The following is a 23,033-nucleotide window of genomic DNA, read 5'->3' on the forward strand; positions in this document are numbered from 1 at the left end:
AGTAGCTCGGTACGGGCTTTTGTTGAAGTTTCGAGAACATGCCTTTACCGAGGAGTCAAGCAGTATATTGCTCCGTCCTACGTATATCTCGCGAAGAGACCATGAGGATAAAATCAGAGAGATTAGAGCGCACACAGAGGCATACCGACAATCTTCCTTTCCGCGAACAATACGAGACTGGAATAGAAGGGAAAGCCGATAGAGGTACTCAAAGTACCCTCCGCCACACACTGTCAGGTGGCTTGCGGAGTATGGATGTAGATGTAGAATCCAGAAAAATTCTAACAGTGCCATTGCGGTTGGAATCTACCGTGCTCAAAAATTTCTTGAACCTGGTCCCAATGTCCAGTTTGCCTCTGTGGTGTAGTATGGATGACTAGAGGTCGCACTGCCCATAGCCCCTCTCCCGACTGGTAATCTGCAGGGAAAGTGAGATTTTCTTCTGGCCGAGAAGGTCCGGCAGAAGGGATTGCAGTCAGACGGAGCGAGGTACCTGCTGCGACATACACACACACACACACACACACACACACACACACACACACACAAATGGGCCGGCGAGAACAGTAGAGCAGCCATCTGGAACTCCGGGCACGTGCGCGTATTCAAGGGAAGCCGCCAGGTGGTGTATCTGCCGCATGATGTAGTTGGCAGCGGGACACGGTAGTAGTCGCATCCCACACACACATCTTCCTGCCTCGGTCCAGTAATAAATGTGCTTATCACTCTACAGAGATCAGAAACTAGATTCAAAATTTAATCGTGGAACGACCTATTCTGTTTGCCCGCAGTTTTCAAATTACAGCATCTCACGTCATTTCGTTAGTGATTTGTGTGCTTTTCACGATGCCGTTGATCAAGGTTAAGTGTTACTTGGGTCATGTCATTTAATAAATTAAGATCCCACTGAGCTCCTCATCTGCCAGGCTAAAAAACGCGAAGAGTGCGCGTGAAAACAAATGCGTGTCAACGGGCGTACCGCTCACCATATCCGGGTGTTCTACTCAGTGTCCCACCTATATTAAGATAGATTTACCTTGCTTGGCGAGCAAATTCGTAATACGGAGAAACGTCTTTTATAGTTTACGTAACAATTCATGTTGTCCCAGCCGACCGAAGTGGCCGAGCGGTTCTAGGCGCTACAGTCTGGAACCGCGCTGCTGCTACGGCCGCAGGTTCGAATCCTGCCTCGGGCATGGATGTGTGTGATGTCCTTAGGTTAGTTAGGTTTAAGTAGTTCTAAATCTAGGGGACTGATGACCACAGCAGTTAGGTCCCATAGTGCTCAGAGCCATTTGAACCTTTTTTTTTTTTTTTTTTCATGTTGTCCCAGAAGTGTACCGACAAACTTGGAGGGGTTGTAAAGGAACAAATCGAGGGTAGGAACCCGTGTGCAGAGTCGTCATCCAACGACGCTGCAGAGCGTCCAAGTTACAGGCCTGCCACCAGGCCACTCCTTCGGCAGCAAACGTTGACTTTGTACGCTGACGGACCGTAGACGGAACGTCTCGCAACGTTCTTTGTTATCCCGTGATCGCGACTGATAAACTGCAGGTAGAAACCCGTGTCCGAAGCCTTCATACACCAAAGCAACAGAGCATCGCATTCGTAGGAGAAAAGGCATGTCTACTCAGCAGCTAGCTCCATCTTCTCCACTGGCAATCGTCACAATCAGTCGCGATCACTGAATACCAAACGAAATTACGAGGCGCCCCGCCTACGACCCGTCGGCTTACAAATCCACATTTGCTGGCGAGGCGTGGGCACGTAGCAGTTGCCGACGCCTATAATTTCAGTGCTGTCGTTGAATGACGTTTCAGGACACAGATTCCTATCCTCGATTTGTTTCGCAGCACACCCCGTACAACCTCGCGAAGTGTGTTGCAACGTTTCTGGAACACCATTTACATTTTATTTACAGCCGATCAGAAGATTTAGTTATAATGTCTGCAGCACCAGTCTCAGCAGATGCTAACATCGTCATGCAATATGTAATCTTATATTGTTTCAGTAAAATCGTATTTTCTCTTCATGAGAGAACGACGACGTTCGGATAGATATATGTTTACATATATTTCTTAAATTATTTTGCGTTTTCCATTTTAAATCAGGAACGTTATGTGCTGCGTCTGAAGGTTTGCTTACAAGGGAACCTCCCCATCAAACCCCCCTCAGATTTAGCTATAAGTTGGAACAGTGGATAGGCCTTGAAAAACTGAACAGAGATCAATCGAGAAAACAGGAAGAAGTTGTGTGGAACTACGAAAAAATAAGCAAAATATACAAACTGAGTAGTCCATGTGCAAGACAGGCAACAACAAGGACGCTGACAGTTCAGGAGCGCCGTGGACCCTTGGTTAGCGTGAGCAGCTGCGGAACAAGAGGTCCTTGGTTCAAGTCCTCCCTCGAGTGACAAATTTACTTTCTTTATTTTCGCAAAGTTATGATCTGTCCGTTCGTTCATTGACGTCTCTGTTCACTGTAATAAGTTTAGTGTCTGTGTTTTGCGACCGCACCGCAAAACCGTGCGATTAGTAGACGAAAGGACGTGCCTCTCCAATGGGAACCGAAAACATTTGATCGCAAGGTCATAGATCAACCGATTCCTCCACAGGAAAACACGTCTGATATATTCTGTACGATACTGGTGACGGCATGTGCGTCGCATGACAGGAATATGTTGTCGACCCACCTAACTTGTACACTTGGCGAATGGGTAAAAAGATTCTTCTACCTTGCCCGATTAGGGTTTTCTTGTGGGGATGATAATCATTCCCAAAAAAGTGATCGCATCGGACGGACAGATAATAATTGTCTGAAAACAAAGAATTAAAATGTCACTCGAGAGAAGACTTGAACGAAGGGCCTCTCGTTCCATAGCTGCTCACGCTAACCACAGGACCACGGCACTTCTGACGAGACAAGACACTAGAAGTTGCATATCCTGCACATGGACTACTCACTTCGTGTAATTTGCTTATTTTTTTCATAGTTCCACAGAACTTCTTCCTGTTTTCTCGATTGATCTGTGTTCAGTTTTTCAAGGCCTATCCACTCTGCCAACTTATAACTAAATCTGAGGGGGGTGCGATGGGGAGGTTCCCTTGTTAGGTACAAAACTGCTCTTAGATAAATATGTCTTTTTTGCGGGAAAACTTTAACTGGTTGCTGAGTTTTCTTTTTGCTATAAATAATCTACTTACGTGTCATCTCGACCCAATTTCTCAATGATTTGCGCTTAAAATAAAAGGACAGACGTGATTTTCAACGATCGCTGAGTCGATTACTCCGTTTTTGTCATCTTACAGAAATAACATTTAATAATGAGTGTTGACGTAATCGTGAAGTAATTACCGTTACTTCGACCAGGGTAGCCAGGAGAGACAATTGTGAGATCGTTGGTGTCCTCGATGTGAAGTGAAGGCAAGACACACGAACGTTGGGATCTGGAAATGAGACTACTACTGACTCTTTAGATCGAGAGACGTTTAAAGGGAACCTGTAGAAAGTGAAATACGATGAAACTGAACACTCGTCACCAATTACGTCAGTGCAAAGTAGTCTGCTTGTTCTTAAACTTCCTAAAGTGAACGTATGATTGAGATTACGTGTCGGCGTTCATGGCAGGCGAATGCTAATAACTGGAGTTCGACGTCGCCACAGTCAACTTTACCTAAGGAGACGTTAAAGATATTGTATTTTTCTTTGCAGCTTGATCTTGGTTCACTGGACGGCCACTTTAAATGACAATGTTGAGCGTGTTCGCCTTTAATGCATCGAAGTGAAAAACCCAGCGGTCGGAAGATGTGGGTATAAAATCAGATGGTCCCTGAGAACAATCACATGACCATTTTTGCGATATCTTGACTGCCAAAGCCCCCGTTCCAGAACCTCTGCCTTCCAGAAGCAAAGTAAAACTAGCGGTAAGTCTGCTATGCGCCAGTGATGGGAACTGAAGCTCTGTAGCAGCTGCAGACACAGAATTTCCAAGGCTCACCCGTGATTTATGACACTGTTACATATTTCGACACGTCGGAACGGGTTTTACCCTTCAGCTGTTTCTCCTTTAACTGAGCTTATAAACAAACACAGGCTTTCGAAAGGCAGCCACGCTTCCGGCGTCTCCCTTGAACTCAAGGTACATACATTATTCAGCAGTGATCTTTCAGTCGTGCATAACGTCATATATTACCTGGCTGACACACTTAATAATCGACAGACGGCATGATTGACACACATCGTGTCGTAAAAGCATTCGGTAGCATACATAGTCCTTCCGTGACACTGTAGATTCATTGCTGCGTTCCGCGTTTGACACTTTTGAATCTTTATTTCAAACATGATGCGTTGAGTGTGTGACATTGTTTTCAATCCGTCGGTATCCTTATCCCCTTTCTGCCAAATGCCACAGACTTTACATTATACAATGTTTCAAGCCTGTTTATTTCTTCCGTAGATGTTTCCACAACAATGAAAATAAGAAAGGATCGTTCAACCGAGAAATAATCACAGACGGAGCTGACGCAAAGATTGCGCGAGAGTGGGGCGGCAAATAGGTAATGGCATTTACAAAGGAACCATCTGCTCTTTCAAGACACAAAAGAATTAAAGACATTAGCTGCCAGTGGGCATTGATTTGTAAGAATGGGACAAGTTGAAAATTTGTGCCCGACCGGGATTCGAGTTATGGTCTCCTGATTACAAGGCAGATGCTCTAACCACTGCGCCAGCCGAACATAGTTTCACCATAACCGACGGACTACCCTAGCGTGCCTCCCGCCATATCCAGATTCTCAGCTCATACCGCACACTAATGATATAGTGCCCCTGTTCAGTAGCCCAATTACTTGCGGCATCTCGCCATTTCCCCTAAGAGTTTTGAGCTTGGTGTGTATCTGCACTGAAGGGTCTATTTGCCTTTATCAAACGTATTTGGTTTCTGTTATTTCGGATATACATACATCTGGTGTTTCTCCCGAACGAAAAATAATGGTGTAGGCTGACCTGACGGGGATTTGAATGTCGCCCTTCAGGAATAGCATTATAGCGTCACGTAGTCCTCTAGCTATGGAAAATAGTGAATACGGGGCTGGTCTGTTTTTATTGGTTTGTTGCAGACGCGTTCGTTATTTCCTGTGTGCGCAATTGGCCTGTTTTTGAAATGCGACTGCGAAATCATATTCATAATATATTATTTTTTGCACGTCACAGTATTTTACAAAAGTTGGACGTAATATATGATGACACTGGTGCTGATCTATAATTATGTTAACGACTTACCGTGCAGATAGTGGTGTTAATTAAATAATTTCGATTTCTATATACTGTGTCCATATCATCCCAAACGCAAACGGGTGCGTTTTTGTCTGTGTCTGCTGTATCCAGACTGTTTACCACACGTCTGCATTGGTTTTATTGTGATGTTTTATTTAATTGGAAAATATTCAAGTTCTATATGGACACTAAATATGCTTACCAAACATGAAACAGATACATATAGTAGATGATGTATCTGTATATAATGACTGTTCACTCGGGATCACAACTTTTTACTTCGCCTTATACTATTAACGCATTTCGGGTAACGTACCATCAAAATCTGTGATAGCAAAAAGCAAATTACAATTCATCACGAAAACGTATATATACATCTTCATCATTACTCTGCAAATCCCACTTAAGCACTTTGCACTTTTCTACTATTTCTCGCCGCGCGGAGTGGCCGCGTGGTTTGAGGCGCCATGTCACGGACTGCGCGACCCCAACCGCCGGAGGTTCGAGTCTTCCCTCGGGCATGAGTGTGTGTGTTGTTCACGTTAGTTTAAGTAGTGTGTAAGTCTAGGGACCGATGACCTCAGCAGTTTGGTCCCTTAGGAATTCACAAAAATTTGAACATTTTTGACTATTTCTCCACCGTTCCACTCTCTAAAGCACTTGGGAAAAATGAGTACCAAAATCTTCCTGTGCTGACACTGACTGATTATTCTTATTTATCACTGCAGTCGCTTCTTCCAATGTTGAGGGAAGTCAAGATATTTTCTCATTCGGAGGAGATTTCATGAAAATATCTCCCCACACTGACAAATGTTTTGTCTTAATCATTGCTAAAACTACTCGCTGATCATATGCCTGAGACACTAGTCCCCATTTCGTGATATTCAAAACGAGCAGCCCTTTCCTATACTTAAAGATCCGCCGCCGATACTATTTAGTAAGGATTCCATACCGCATAGCAGTACTCCAGGAAACGACGGAAAAGTGAAGTTTACGCAGTCTCGTCTGTAGTAGGTTTGTTACACTTCCTAAGAGCTCAGCCAGCAGGTAGTTTTCAGTATGACAACACTACATAAATTAGGCGCATGGTTGCTCTCCAGCGCTGTCTCAGTTACAAGTTGTTCGCCATCACTTACGCGCAGATCGCAAACTAGCGCCTTGACAATGAAGCTTATGAATGGACAAATTATTTACGGATTTTAAAAAAGTTTTAACGTCTACCCAAAAAGGATTTCAGACAAGCTTCAGCTCCACGTCTTTTCAAGATATTTGTTTGCCGTTCCCCTTTTTGTTCTGTTTCATAAATGGTAGCAGCTCCATTTACGAAAACACGAGTAATACGTGAGTCTGGCCTTACAAATAGCTTGTCGATACCTCTTCAGATGAATTACCTTCTTGCTACGCAAATTGCTGCAATCTACTCCGCCTTTTGTGACTCGACGTGGCTGCGAAAATAGACATTAAAAATATCAGCTTCGCTTCCGTGACTCCAACGTCTACACGAAAACATACCCGATAAAAAAATCTAGTTTGTTATTGTCTGCGTCTCGTTAATTACCGTAGATATCGAGTGGATTATCCTACACGTACTTCGCACATATTGGTGCGTGACAGGAGCATGCTTGAAATAGAGAATTTTACTGCAGAATAGTTGCAAGTCTTTTTGCCTCACATTCTAATGATGGCGACGGGCGTGGACGCTTTAATTTGAACATCATTATACACTAGGCGAACATGCAGCACAACGAGCGACAAGAATAGTGTCCAAACAGAGGGCCGATGAAGCACAGCCATCCCAACTGCACGGTGAGCCGGTGCTGGTGGTTCACAATTCAATTAACGAGCAGCAAGCAACAGCTGAAAATAGCGTCTGTTCTATAGCTGTACAGCATGGTTCCTAGCATATGCCGTATGTAGGTTCACGTCATTGCAAGTTCCCTAGATATACGAAACGACTGTCGATTATGTGACACAGGATTTGTCCGCAGGTGGGGTCAACGCAAGTAGATTGTTTAGAAACGACCTGCGATACCGTTTTCTGCTTGGGCAGCGTAGTCGGTTAATGGAAATAAGTGTCGTGAGTTCACTCATAGACTCTTTTCCACTTAGTAATCGTTCTCAAGCAGCGAAAGAAATTTTCATCACCGTTACGTGACTCTCAAGAGTACAGAGAGATAGTTCTTGATCTGTACTCAGTTCTTGTTAAACCATCTGCAGTGTCTCATGGAGGAAGGGCATTATTGACGGAAATGGAAAACGTTACAACATGAAGCAGCAGTCCTATATTTATCAGACTTCGTGGAGATGTTCACAATATTTATACAATGATTGTATTTTCATTCCATCAGTTATCACCATCGTTACCAGTAGAAGGCGAGAGCTCTACGTTGTCGCAAGGAAGCAAATAACCTCCAGACGTCATCTTGAGGAATTTCGTGCCGTCCCTTAAGGTTGTCATGTCAGGTTTTTTTCACAGTCGTGTCCGCCACTATATGCAAGTCCGGCTTTTTGTTAAGCTGTATATCGGCGAAGTAGAGAAGGCCTGTTCCAAGCTAACTTCGTGTGGAATAAATGTAGGAGGAATAAGGAGATTTATCATGACATATGTAGACATACCAACCAATGCTATTTCTGCGCCTTATGTCTTTCTTTCTGGGCCGAATTCTGTAGTTTAAAATTATCGTGTCAGAAGTTTCACGAAATGGTTTCCAAGATAAAAATGTTATTGATAAAGTGGATTCAAGAGAGAAATATTACTACTTAACTAAATATTATTGTTGTTGAGTTGTAAGTCTAATCGAAAATATAATTTCGTTTTCTGCCCAAGAAGAGTAGATAAAATTTTTTATGTTGTTCAGTGAAGTACCTTTAGTTTATATTGGGAAGAAGACAAACCGGTTAACAAAACTGAACAGTTAGTTGCTGTCATAACTGACGAATTATTAAAATGTTGACTGATTACTTTTTAGTTGAAGCACGATGAAGCTTGATATCGCAAAAAATTGTAATAAATTATTAATAAACGAAAGAAAATTCACTATTGATTCTATTACTGTTTACATAACGTAGTCCAGTTTTTAAGGCAAAATGTCAGACTAATTACAACGCCCAGTCCATATTTTCTGTGTTTTGGACCTGGCAACCCTAGCCGTCCCTAAAACATATGCTCCGTCAGGTCATAAATAGGGCTGGGTCGGGGCTGGTATGGGAGTATACGTCTTCCCATCGCAGCCCACACGTTTCCTGTGGGTGGCGAATCGAATCATCGACGGGACAGGCCATCGAGGATCCGTGCGATCGTCGAGGCATTTGCGGTGTGAGCCGAAGTCCGAATTCTTCCGTTATCCATTTTGTACCTCGGTCAGGAAAAGTATGAGAATAGGGTTGGGCGATCTTGTCAGATATTGGCTACCATTCATATTCTCTTGAACAATTACCAACTCATTCACCTTTTGACATCAAACAGCTTGCCCTGACCACGATTGTAGGAGTTGGACATGATGACGCTCGAGAATGGCTGCTTCCTTTGATCTTTTACCAGGACTCTACGTACATGTTGACGTCGATGTGATCGTCACAAACAGAATCGAGACTCGTCGCTGAACTCTACCGAACGCTACTGAATGCCCCAGTTTACTCTGGCTTTACACCTTCGAAGTCGCGGTTTTTTTGTGGTATGGTGTCAGCGGTGAACAATGCAGGGCAACTCGAAATCCCAACTCTACTTCAGGAATTTGTTCCCGAGGGTTCGTTATGACATACTGCTTGCAACGTCAACCCGGATTTCAGCTCGTGTCACCCGTCTTTTCGTCGGGGGCAGTCGAACAATCCTTCGACTCTCTGGTGCTGTAGTCCTTCTGCGAGGACCCGTACGTCCTTTTCTTGCAGTTTTTTGGTCGTGATCCCATCTTGTTCTGCAGCAGTTAAAGAGCAGACCCTATGCTGTTTCGTCAATGATTTAGTAATTTGCTTTGGTTGAACTTGGGTTCGAAGTTGTCAGGTTGATGCTAAAATTGTCACAATTAGGATTGCCATATCCAGCTGGGACCTTGTCGGAACACTCTGAGATGGGGGTGTAGAAATGAATTAAAATTTTATTTAATATAATTACTTTTTATTTATAAGACAGTTACTTGGAACTTGCTGCCGCAGAAGTAATTGGTGCTCCGTGTTTTTCGGGGGACTACACCTTTTTCAGCAAATCTTCATGCAAGTCAGCTTGTAAATAAGCTGGCACTGTAAGATTGATTGTACCGTCCCCGGCAGCAGTCGATTTCTTTTATCGTTCCACTGGGCCAACATCAGCGAAAATACTCTTTCCACAGTGGCATTGTGTGCGGGAATAAAAAAGTGACACCTTCTGTCTCTATCCTTAAGCATTTTTGTAAGGTATGATAAGGTTGTTAGACGGTAAACAGTCGACACTTACACTTTAGTCATCGAAGTACACGTCAATATATACTTCACGCCCTATATACCTGCAGTAAAATCTTCAAACTTTACTACCTTGCACTCGTTGTTCGTATTACTTTTAGCAAGAATCCTCGTATCATATCGCTATTCAAATGGGAACTGCCCGATTCTTCCGCGTGGCGCTGCTTAAATAGTTCCAGCCCCGTACTACTGGAGAAATCTGGTATTTTCTCGAATGATGGCTCTAGATCTGCAAGGTTCTTGCATCGTCGATACGCGATACTAACATGCAACGCCATCTTTGAGACGACCTCCTCAACATAAATTTGTTCATATGAATAAAACTGACTGAGGCTGCATTTACATCTTGCGCTAACAGATGGCGTTACGTCAGTACCTGAGCCAAGCTCCTAACAGTATTTTGCAAAATCGGTACAAAATTGGGTCTTGTCGCGACAAGAAAGTCCATATCGATGACGGTCCCGACATATCGGGACGGATGGCAGGCAAGTCTACCCACTATGCACTTGCGGTTCAAGCAGCTCCTTTACAAGGTATGGCCAGTAGTTTGGCCCTTTGCTCACTGAGACTTGCCGTTATGTAGGTAGATTATAAATCATAGAGCCCTGACTGCTCACGATCTGTATATAGAGTAAGCAAAAAACAAGAGAGTTAGCGTTCGTATAGAGGCATACAATCGTGTTTAGCTTGCTTCATTTGCGAGTGTAACAGGAAAGCTGGCAGCGGTTTAAAAAAAAAATACGCTGAGCAATGCGTTATACAGTGGGTCTTACGTATGTAGCTGTGCTGGCTCATTGCTGTTGAATTACACGACTGGTAACCAGTGACAACTGCTAAATATCGTTTCATACGTGTGGAGGTGTTTGAAGTGGATAAAGAACAAATTTAGTTGTGAAAAAGGCAGATTCCTCTCTGAGAAGTGTAAGGAAATGCATATAACATTCGAAGGTGGTAGCTGGCGAAGTTTGACGAATGACGGAGTTTTAGGCGTCATTCAGGAACCCTGACGAGGCAGGGTTAATAGATCCGGAGAAGAGGTTTTACGGAGTCTTATCAGTGGGTATTCTCCCCGCGAATCATTCGCGAATGGAACAGATGAAGGGGAAAATGATAGAGATACACAAATTACCGACAGACACAATCCCTAAAGTTGCTTGCAAGGCGACTGTATAGGGTAAAAATGAGCCCAACCACAGATTTCTGAGGTACGTATCGCCTTATTTCTATCCATTAGATTATGCGCTGAGTATTGACGGAGAATCTGTTTCTTCTCGTCCTCTCTCTGCCTGCTTTCTTCTTCCTCGAAGTATTTCGAACATAAGCCTGATGCAGTCGCAGTTGTGACAGTTGTATCTTGTTGTAGAGTAGCGCTGCAAGTGTGCTGTATTTATGGGCCGCTGTGCTGGCTTTTGGCCGAGTTCTGCGAATCGTGCTAGAGCGAAGTGAGCGCATAGGCTGTGACGGAAACAGGGCTGCCCGGCGCGGCATTCATGTGCTAACGACGCTTTTAACTGGCGGTATTAACGGCCGTTTATTGCAACTGCTCGCAACGTGACCCGCGCTTTAATGCCGAGTTCGAGACGCGGGGGGCGGCGCGCTTTTATTGCGAGGACGAACAATGGCGGCGGCGAAGAAAGCCGGCAGAAAGGTAAAATGGAAACAGACGCGACGCTCGAAGCCAGCGCGGAATGTGTGTCGTTACCGGGAGGTGGTGCTACCGGGCGCCTTTATGTCACTGCGTGGCCCCGCCTACGTGCTGGCCCCTCGCGCTTCTCGCTGTGGAGTCTTACGTAAAACATAATATTTTATGAAATCGGACCAGTCCAGTATGACTCGCGCCATGACAGTTCCTTACAAACTTAATTATGTATATAGATAATTCATCTATAGTTTTTAATGAATGAGTTTGCGAGTATCAAAATATGTGACCCTTTCACTGGAGCGACTTCGAAGCTTATTTTTTTATTTTTTTTATTTTTTTTTCCACCGCCAAGGGACCGTAGACCCTAGTACTTGACATAAAGCCGGCCGAAGTGGCCGTGCGGTTAAAGGCGCTGCAGTCTGGAACCGCAAGACCGCTACGGTCGCAGGTTCGAATCCTGCCTCGGGCATGGATGTTTGTGATGTCCTTAGGTTAGTTAGGTTTAACTAGTTCTAAGTTCTAGGGGACTAATGACCTCAGCAGTTGAGTCCCATAGTGCTCAGAGCCATTTGAACCATTTTACTTGACATAAATTTCAACTTGATCCCGCTTTCCACTCCTGAGGAAACTGGATCTTAACAAACGGACGAACACCTAAGTGATCCTATAACAGGTACGGACGCCTAAAATGGGCTAGATCCACCTCGGCGGTTCGCCGTTTAAACATGTGAGATGTAGCATAGTTTAAAAAATTTCATTAATTCGAGTTCTCACTAATACTGTCGACTGCCAAATCCAACATCAAATGGTTGAAATGGCTCTAAGCACTATGGGCTTACTTAACTTCTGAGGTCATCAGTCCTAAGGACATCACACACATCGATGCCCGAGGCAGGATTCGAACTTGCGACCGTAGCTGCAGTGCAGTTCCGGACAGAAGCGCCTAGAACCGCTCGGCCACAGCGACCGGCAAATCCAGCCACTCCGCATCTACTGCTCAGGCACTTTTTTTTAATTCCTCGTATGCCTCTGACACCGCTGGCATCAGGTAATGCACCCAGTCACGAAATTAAGGCCACAACCTCGTGGGAAAGTTCCTCGTTGTGTCGCCCTACAGGCAGGGGGATTGGCGACAGATTAATAAAAAGGAGCCTCGTGACAACATGACCACCTGTGCAAAGAATTTGCCTCTCTTTTCATTCCAGCGCTTTTTGCCATTTGTTAGCTAGTGAGCCATTGTAGGAATAGGCTCAAACTGTATAACAAGGGATGTGTTAGTTAAAATGCAACGAAAAGCTGAATGACAGTACGCCCAGCAGACAAGGATGAAACCGTGTACAGAATTAAAGAACATTTATTTGGTAAAAGTAGCCAGTGTGAATGTTTAATTAAAACCTGTATTTTATACACACGCCGAGCAACGTGGCGCAGTAGTTTTGACGCTTGGACTCTAATTCGGAAATACGGCGTGGAGCATTACAATATCATCATCGTTACAGTTTGTAGTAGCAGACAGCTTCCCACAGACTGCGAAGATAACTCAAACATATTATTGGATATTGTATCCGTGCGCCATTCCGAGCCCCGGTTCTTAGGCATTGAATTGACGCACTGCGCGGAAATATGGTCGTGATTGTATTCATGCGCCAAATATCATGGAGAACTTTTCCCTGTGAGTACAACAGAATAATTATATTCCATTACGAACAACTTAATTCAGCAATTAAGAATATCTAGAACGCCCCAACATGTGGAACTTGCGGGAAATTAATGGTTATTTTGGGGAGGATTATTTTGTATTATGGCAGTGCGGCGCAAGCAGCGCAGGTGGTGAGCGGCCCAGACACATGTTATTCGGGATCTTTTCCGGTTGGACAGTGCTGGAGTGTAGTCAGAAATGAAATAAAGTGAAGTATATCTGTACTTTTTATATGGCTCAACCAGCTGCATACATTTAACAAATCGTGACTTGCGCTATAACTGGCACAGAACGGAACACTTACTCGTATACCATCCCCTAAAGTGCCAAAAGTAAATAGTAACTTTAACGAGAAGGTTTTCATAACCAGCAGTGCCGACTAGCATTCTAGTCGTCTGACATACCTGTCCGACCATTCGAATTTACATTTTCCGCGATTTCCCGAAATCGGTTTAGGCGAATGCCGGGATGGTTCCTTTAAAAGGGTGTGATCGATTTCGTTCCCCAATCTTCAAACAATCCAAGCTCCTGTTTTGAACTCGAAGTCGATGGGACGTTAAAACCTAATTTTCCTTACTTTTTTTTTATTCACCCGTTTAGAAGAAGGTCGCGCTATTTTCCACACCGTTAGCGAACAGTTGTAACTCTAGTTGTGAAAAGTAGTTACGCTCCCGTAGTCGTGGGTACTTTGGGCTATTTCGAAATGATAATAAAAATATCAGTATGTTTTATTTATTAACTTTTTATTGTACTTTGAATTAAAACGTCACAAACGTAGTATTTAGCAAAATCAATGAGAGGAATTTTCATTTTTACTCTAATCTACACTTACATAGACTAAATTAGGAATATGCCATCGAAGAAAATTGCGTTGAAATTACTAAACAGAGATCGAAGAAACAAACAATATTTTTTTCTTAAATTTTAAAAGTCCTCCTTGAAAGCATCAAAGCAAAAACTTCAAATATCCTTCAACCAAAATGCTGACGATGGCCAAGTTACAAGCACTAATTACACAGTAGTTTAGAACAAGTAATGCAAATAGGCAGCTTGCATTTAGCGCTCGAATGTACAGTCTTCGCTTTGTTACTAGTCGAACAGAAAGAGCACCTCTTTCTCTTATATCTCCCCAATTATAGGGTGCTTTGAACATTATCTGGTGCTGCTAGTTGAAGTTTTAGAGCTGAAGTTGTTTGAGAAGCTTTTAGTTATTTGGATCAACTGGCTGAATACTTGATCGACAACTGGTGCAAGCCAGTGTGATAAGACAGGGTGAGTCAAAAAGGATTCTACAACGTATGGAATGATACAGAAATGTATTGAGATAACTTACAGAATAGGTTGATGTGCCATTTTGTAGCAAACATCCTCAAGTTTGATTCACATAGTACATCAATACTCCATTCCGCCACCAGTTTGCGTAGTGCACAATTAAAATAGGGCGGAGCGTGCTCGCTGTGATTTTTGGTTTCATGAAAAGAAATCTGCAAAAACTGAGCGGCGTAAATTTCGCACCGAATATGCTAAAGAATCTGTAAGCAAGCCTACAATTAGCTTGGCTGACACGGGTTGTTCACTGCCACATGCTTCCCAGGTCGGTGGATTAGCCATGAAGGGCCAATGACACGGCCACGTCGCTTCCCAAATTTGACACCACTGAATTTCTTTCTCTGGCGGTTCATTAAAGACCCGTTCCTCCCCTACCAAATAATTTAACCGACCTGAAAAATCGAATTTATGTAGCCGTTGCACAAATTATGCCCGGTTTCCTGCAACGTGGTTCAAATGGCTCTAAGCACTATGGGACTTAACATCTGAGGTCATCAGTCCCCTAGACTTAGAACTACTTAAACCTAACTTAACCTAAGGACATCACACACATCCATTCCCGAGGGAGGATTCGAACCTGCGACCGTAGCAGCAGCGCGATTCCGGACTGAAGCACCTAGAACCGCTCGGCCACAGCGGCCGGCTCCTCCAACGTCTATGGGAAGAAACTGATAACAGATGGTATGTTTGCCGCATCGCAAATGGTAGTCACATGAAACCAAATGATACTTGACACTTACGTGAAACTTGAGGTTGTTTGCTACAAAATGACACATCTACCGATTCTGTAAGTTACCTCAATACATTTCTGCACCATTCCATACTTGTAAAGTCCTTTTTGACTCAACCTGTGTTACGGCTTCTGATACGAGCGTTTCTTGCAGGATATGCTTCATAGCGCTTGTGAATCAATTTTTTCCCTATAAATATTTCGTGGAATTAGTTCCTTCATTCACTTCAGCTTTATCTTGAATCTCTTCGCTGTCAGACAGTTCAGAGTTTTGGTCACGATAGAGACTTTCGTCATTGTCTGAAAAAACATTATCTGAAGTTGAGGCCAGAAGATGATTATGCACAGGTGTTCGATATTCAACCATCGCTGTAATACATCATATATATTATTTCCAATTACAACTATCTGAAATTAAACAATAAAACTGAACAAATAACGAAAAGGCAAGTAAGTGGCATATCTGTAGTGTTTGTTCCAGTAGACCTACGCGTAATCCGATGCTGGTCTCAGGAACAGTGAGTGAAACACGCCTGTCAGACATGTGATTTTCAACTTAGTGCCGGAAGGTACCTAAAAGTTGGAGGTGGAGGGCCCGGGGGGAGCTGTGGCGCCCGTTACGTTTCTCACACACATTCAAAAACTGAACATGGTGCACTGGACCCACGACTACAGTTAAGGCTTAGATGAAAGTGAAATGTATATGGTATCCCACACAGCGGACGCGCACGACATATTCAACCTACCCGTTATCAACACACTGGGGATAGTCAGGTGGAGGAAAAAAGTAAAACTCGTTCTGTAGAATTCGTGTTCACATGGAGTGAACTGGAGGCTGAGGTACGTGTAGTCTATCAGCGACACGTGTTAGACCAGTAAGGGCTGATTTACATCCCTGTTTGCGTCCTTCTGATGTTATCTCGCGCTCATAAATTTTCAGGCTATCATTGAATTACGAGAAGGATGTGCACGAAGGATGTGCACGTAAAAGTCAGAAGATCGCTTGAGCCATAGAGTCCCAATCGACGGAGATGAGTATTACACATAAAGAGTGTTTCAGATGTGGCTCTGGGACACACGTTAACATGTTTTACATGGAAACTGACCAGGATGCGATTCTGCGTTATTTTCCAAAATATTGTAGAGGAAAAAGTTACGTTGTAATCGAATTAAAGCCACTACCCAAGACGAGTACTTTAGAATAATAGTACCAGGAGACTTTTTTGTGACAACGACTTTTCTAGCAGTAGAATGGGACCAGGTACTCCGTTGTGTGTACTCTGAATGCATGTAAAAAAACTAGGGGTCGACACGCCTGTGTATCAGGATTTGCTTTGCGCTGGGATGAGTCTCTGTTGGTGTGGTGGTTTTCCTTTGCTGCCAGGAAATCCCGGCAGTATGATAGCGGATACACCAGTGTAATTATAGGTGGCCCCGTTTCCACGTAGATGCTGAGGTTATCGTGTTGAGAGATGCCGTCGTAAATGCAGTACGAGGCTACTATCTTATAAAAGAGTTAGAGGTCATGAAGCGATCCGTAAAAAAAAAGCAGGCATCTTTAAAACTTACCGCTCCAGGTTTCTTTCTAGAAAAAGATGAACGAAACGCTCTTAATTTTGCTTATTAAAAATATTTCTTAAATTTGATCTGCATTGTGTACTGTGCGGCTTTCGATATCCTAGTACCAGTTTGAGGTGCCTTAATAACGTTGATATTCAGTAAGTACCACACGGACCGTTGCGTAATCCAAGATTACTTTGTAACTGCTAACTATATTACTTTATTGCCTTATTAAATCACTATTATTGTAAAAGAAGACTCTCGAGTAATCCTCCACGTACCGCTCAGTTACAGCTTAAGATTTTATCATCGGTCCCATGAGAGAGGGAGGCTAGGGAAGTAACATTATACAACAGAGAAACAGCAAGAGTGCGTTTGAGCATCATTGACGCCGACAGTGATGATGAAATCGACATTGATGATGGTGATTTCCCTGAATCGCTTCATCTGAACGTCCGGGGTCGCCCGTTAACTATGGCCCCCTTTATTTTTCCATTTTTTAATTTTTTTTTCAGCTGAGGTAGTGCTTCGCGTCTAATGATCTCTGTGTGGAGAAAATTTAAGCGCAGTAAAGGGACCAAACACTAACGTCGTAGAACGCCCCCATAATGGTAACGTCACCTCCGTCATACTTCACCGTTGGCACTACACATGATGGCAGGTAACGTTCTCGAGGCACTCCATTGGCACTGTCCATTGGCGCCGCACTTTACATCGCACCATTAACGCTGACTAAAGGAATGTGCTCGACCGTTGTAGTCCTCTCTTTTTAACTCCCAACACACAGCCATTGTGCTAGTTGGTCTGCTTATAGCACTTTGGGACTCACGAGTCATTCCTTCCGCAGATTTCATGCAATTTTGTACAACCACTCTCCGAATTGCTAGATGGTCCCTGTCCATCAGTGCTTGAGGTCTGTCTGGCCTTGGTTTATCTGTGGTTGCTCCTCCACGTTTCCACCTCGCAATGACATCACATCACAGTCAGTCGACTTGGGCAGCTTAAGAAGCGTTGCAGTGACCCTGATGAATGATCTGTTACTGAGATGACGTCCAAACACTTGGCCGCTTTCTAAGTCACTCAGCTCTTAATACTGATTTTTTACTGCTAACACAATGCTCTCCTCCTCCTCCGGTATGCTGGCGGGTCCGTTCCTAGTGATAATGGTCATTTCTGCATTTCATATGGGTGTTCGGACACTTTTGACGTGATCTGTTGACTTTGTTATGAACTAAAATTATCATCATCATCAGACACCAAAGGCAGCACCTTGATGACGTGGCCCTCCTCCTCCTCTGTACGTCGCTGTTTTTACTGTTTTGTTGTAGTTGCTGTAATTCATTCCACTGAAAGCAATTTGTAATGTGAATGCTCTGGGGCTTCGCACTGATTTTTCCCAAGGATTTTCCCTTCTAAGATATTTTTTATGAAGCTGTTATGTTGGGTTAGGTGGCCCAACTAATCTGCTTTTTTTCCTATATCGCTTTAATCGTTGTGCTTAGCTCTTCGATTTTTTTAGCATTTTTTCGATGGATTTTCTTTCATTCGAAGATGAGTTTGTGGCTCTTTCCAATACTCGCATCGCCAGTGGTTCCAATCTTCTGTTTCCTTGTTTCTGCAGAGTCCACCCTTCACAAAATAGCTTGAAATGGTCGCAATAAGTCTCTTGGTGAATTTCGTTCGTGTTTCCGTATTGAGGTGGTTGCTTGTTAATGAATTACTCTTATTTTAGTTGTCATGAGTTCATGTACTTCCTGAGTAGCAAAACTTACTTACTTGCACCAGTAGTTTATTTCGTACCTCAATTGCTGTCGTAACTTGTACGTTCAATTTATCTATCACCATTGTTTTAGTTTAGTTTCGATGGTTATCCGAAACGTCAGAGAGTCATGTCCTTTTCAGAGTGTACTAAAATTCCTGATATCGTCAGTAAACCGTGTACAATGTTTACCGCTCGTTTTGATCCCTTTTCTGCGGTTTTTCACTCTGTATGTAAACAAATTTTATATATTGAAAAACCGCAGATTTGGGGCGAGGGGACGGAAAAGCGAGTTCATCGGTCCCGGGATGGTTCCTTTGAAAGGACACGGCCGACTTCCTTCCCCATCCTTCGCTAACCCGATGGGACCGATGACGTCGCTGTTTGGTCCCCTCCCCCAAATGAACCAACCAATCAACAGTGTGTTGTGTAAGTTGAGAATTTGGGTCTGACGGGAGGCGTCGTGAGTTGGCTGTACGCTTGTGGTGATCACTGTGTCCAGACAGCGTAGTGCTCAATGCATCTGCCTAGTCAGCAGAAGACTCGGGTTCGAAACCCGGTCGGGCACAAATTTTCAACTTGCTCCATTGATATAAATCAATGCCCGTTGGCAGCTGACGTCTTTAATCCCATTGTGCCGCATAACTGCAGTCTGGCTTCTGTATCACTTGCAAATAACCGTCCATTCCCTGTATTTTATCCGCGCTACCTTCGGGATTCCCTACAGTGTTTTGGAACACGTATTATGTTCAAGTATAATGACTTTTCTGGAGACTAGAAATCTACTCTGTAGGAATCAGCATGGGTTTCGAAAAAGACGGTCGTGTGAAACCCAGCTCGCGCTATTCGTCCACGAGACTCAGGGGGCCATAGACAGGGGTTCACAGGTAGATGCCGTGTTTCTTGACTTCCGCAAGGCGTTCGATACAGTTCCCCACAGTCGTTTAATGAACAAAATAAGAGAATATGGACTATCAGACCAATTGTGTGATTGGATCGAAGAGTTCCTAGATAACAGAACTCAGCATGTCATTCTCAATGGAGAGAAGTCTTCCGAAGTATGAGTGATTTCAGGTGTGCCGCAGGGGAGTGTCGTAGGACTGTTGCTATTCACAATATATGTAAATGACCTTGTGGATTACATCGCAAGTTCACTGAGGCTTTTTGCGGATGATGCTGTAGTATATCGAGAGGTTGTAACAATGGAAAATCATACTGAAATGCAGGAGGCTCTGCAACGAATTGACGCATGGTGCAGGGAATGGCAATTGATTCTCAGTGTAGACCAGTGTAATGTGCTGCGAGTACATAGAAAGATAGATCCCTTATCATTTAGCTACAAAATAGCAGGTCAGCAACTGGAAGTAGTTAATTCCATAAATTATCTGGGAGTACCCATTAGGAGTGATTTAAAATGGAATGATCATATAAAGTTGATCGTCGGTAAAGCAGATGTCAGACTGAGATTCATTGGAAGAATCCTAAGGAAATGCAATCCAAAAACAAAGGAAGTAGGTTACAGTACGCTTGTTCGCCCACTGCTTGAATACTGCTCAGCAGTGTGGGATCCGTACCAGATAGGGTTGATAGAAGAGATAGAGAAGATCCAACGGAGAGCAGCGCGCTTCGCTACAGGATCATTTAGTAATCGCGAAAGCATTACGGAGATGATAGATAAACTCCAGTGGAAGACTCTAGAGGAGAGACGCTGAGTAGCTCGGTACGGGCTTTTGTTGAAGTTTCGAGAGCATACCTTCACCGAAGGGTCGAGCAGTATATTGCTCCCTCCTACGTATATCTCGCGAAGAGAGCATGATGATAAAATCAGAGAAATTAGAGCCCGTACAGAGGCATACCGACAATCTTTCTATCCACGAACAATACGAGACTGGAATAGACGGGAGAACCGATAGATGTACTCAGGGTACCCTCCGCCACACACCGCCAGGTGGCTTGCGGAGTATGGATGTAGGTGTAGATGAGTTGTATACCAGTCAACATTGTCAAAAGCTTACCTAAATCTAAATAGTCGTGGCAGCGCTGCAGTACTGACATTCAGTGACGAATTTTGTAGAGGGTAGCTAGCTGAGCGGTCGGTCGGCAGCGCGCTGTCAACAGGACGTGCTCACGGAATTTATTACGTGACTGTGGAGCTGTACGTATTGCCCTCATCGCGTCGGACTGGTCCACGCTCCGGTTGTTATTGGTGTCCTGCGGGGGAAGAGCTGGTGCACGGCTGTAGGCTGTCTAGGAGAGGAGAGCGGAGGGAGATTAGGGATGACGCGCGAGATAAGCCGGCGGCGGCCGCCTGCGCGCCGGGGCGTCCAGTCCGCAGGCAGCGATGGCCGACAAGGGCCCGTCGGCGCTCGAGCTGGTGCCCGTGCTGCCGCGCTGCCCGCGCTCCTACGGCAGCTTCTTCACCCACTACTGCGTGCTGCGCGCCGCCGCCCCCGCCAAGGGACAGGTACTGCACCGCCTCTTCCCTCTGCGTCGCCGTCGTGGCGAACAGTGTGCATGGGAGCATCTGTTTCATTGGGGTGGATTGAACTTACCGATACGTAGTCGTGAAAGACTGATCTCTAGCTGAGCCCGAGGTCTAGTTTAGATTGGGATGTCGCAGTCTGCTTGTGAGCCGCCGAAGGCAGTGAACGTATTTTCACGAGAATAACAGGAAATCTTCTTGTGGGGGCATATTTCACGCATATTATATTTAGATGAGTTGTTTATGTGCGCCAGCTTGGTTACGTGAAGCAGGCGGCTGGTATCGGCAGGTCCGAGATTTCCGCTATAAAGGACCAGTGGTCTTAAGATCAGACTGTGCGTTCTGGAAATGCATCATTAAATCATACGTGCAGTTTTCCTTTGTTGTTTATTGTTCTCATACAGTCAAAAAGTGGGAGTACTGCCCTTAAGTAGTGTAGGTAAAAACGTCAAGGTTCTAACAACACCCCCACTTGCAAAGTAGGTTAGAAATCAGATTAATAATGTTGCTCACGCAGCATATGTTCGCTTAATCGGGCAACGACAAAGTTATTGACTGTGGATGGTGTCGTCAGAATGGAAATAATGAAGTCCGTGTAAAAAAGTCATTAATTTTGGCACGTAGATTTCGTCGAAGTTGTTATGGCCCATCTTGTTGATTCTAGGGTGATTCCACTTTGAATGCTACAAGGTCCAGATCGGTATTTTAGCAATATTTGAAGACCTAACAAATACGTTTTTCAGAAAATTCTTAATGATCAAACAATTCCAGATCAGAACAATCGTGTGGTAGAAATAATTTTTGACTTGGTGTTCACGATCCACATTTTTATTAAACTTCTTGTAAATTCACATATACTTCTTCTTAATTGTCACATCATCAAGAAAACAGTTTTGTATCAATCTTCATATATTTAATTTACACTTTAACCAAACACAAGACTTGACTGTTCTTTTACAAAGCGAAATAACAACTTAACTTCTGCAAAGTGAAACAAAGACTGCTCTGTGCGCATTCGCGCCAAAACGGTTACAAGTAAGTCAGAGATTATGACAGTCTCGCAGAAATGAATACACACAAGAACGATATCACTGTAATATATCGATACATCGGAGTACCTATACATTAATAAAACCAAATGTGAATATTGTCACAAAAATATGTCTGTTACTTCGCAGAAAAGTAGTACGATATTACTGGTATCGAGAACTGGAGTTGGACTGCCGTAATGGTCATGTAAATAAAGAACCATTACAAGGTGAACTTTCTTATATATTGTAAAGTGATTTTCTAACTAATGACGGGTGAACATAGGACCGACCGGTGTGACCGAGCGGTTCTAGACGCTTCAATCTGGAACCGCGCGACCACTGCGGTCGCAGGTTCGAATCCTGCCTCTGACATGGATGTGTGTGATGTCCTTATGTTAGTGAGCTTTAAGTAATTCTAAGTTCTAGGGGACTCACGACCTCAGATGTTAAGTCCCATAGTGCTCAGAGCCATTTGAACTGATGAACATATTTCAGTCGAAACGAATGTGTGTATTCGGAATCGAACAAGGAACACAGTCGAAACATGCATCTGTTTCGCGACTATTCTACGTAGCATACGATCGTTACTGACGCAGGTATATTTAACGAAATCACACCAGTGGCGGCGCCGACCATAATTATTCGAAGAAATCCTTGGAAAACGTGGTAGACAAAAAAGCCCGTGTAACGCTCCCGTTAGATGTCTAGTCTTTTTGTTAATACCTATTGTTACGTCTGCAGCCGGGTTATTGCAGACGGTGCTAAAGTAGCTTTGACCAGCACAATTCGGTAATTATCTCCACACTGGGTTGATTCTGTTAGAAAAATTTCCGAAGACTTCAAATCCGGCCGTCGTTCCCAAATACGATGCTTATTTTACTTCGTATAAATAGCTGCATCGTGAACGCAGCATGGTAGTTATTCGCAAAATAAATGGAGAAAACCGCGTACACATTTGTCACTAGCTTTTGTAGGTGCGATTGACGTACAGGAAATCATCTAGGAATGCTGTTCCAGGAGACGGGGGGAATGCGACTATTGGCGTTGCCGAACACTTACCGCAGTAGGCTAAACCCGCCTCGTTATGTCGTTA

General features: G+C 43.9%; 1 protein-coding gene across 4 annotated transcripts in view; it reads left to right on the top strand.

The window, feature by feature from the left end:
- LOC126264017 (kinase D-interacting substrate of 220 kDa) overlaps window positions 1-23,033 on the top strand; it is a 403,196-nt gene that overhangs the window by 214,718 nt on the left and 165,445 nt on the right. The window contains exon 1 of one of the 4 annotated variants that reach the window (XM_049960967.1): window positions 20,876-20,891. The exons of the other annotated variants lie outside the window; for them this stretch is intronic. The gene's annotated coding sequence lies outside the window, so the exon portion shown is untranslated. Of the gene's footprint in view, window positions 1-20,875; window positions 20,892-23,033 lie in introns of those variants that run through there. 4 annotated transcript variants of the gene reach the window in all.

Source organism: Schistocerca nitens, chromosome 1 (assembly GCF_023898315.1).
Source record: "Schistocerca nitens isolate TAMUIC-IGC-003100 chromosome 1, iqSchNite1.1, whole genome shotgun sequence".
NCBI lineage: Eukaryota > Metazoa > Arthropoda > Insecta > Orthoptera > Acrididae > Schistocerca > Schistocerca nitens.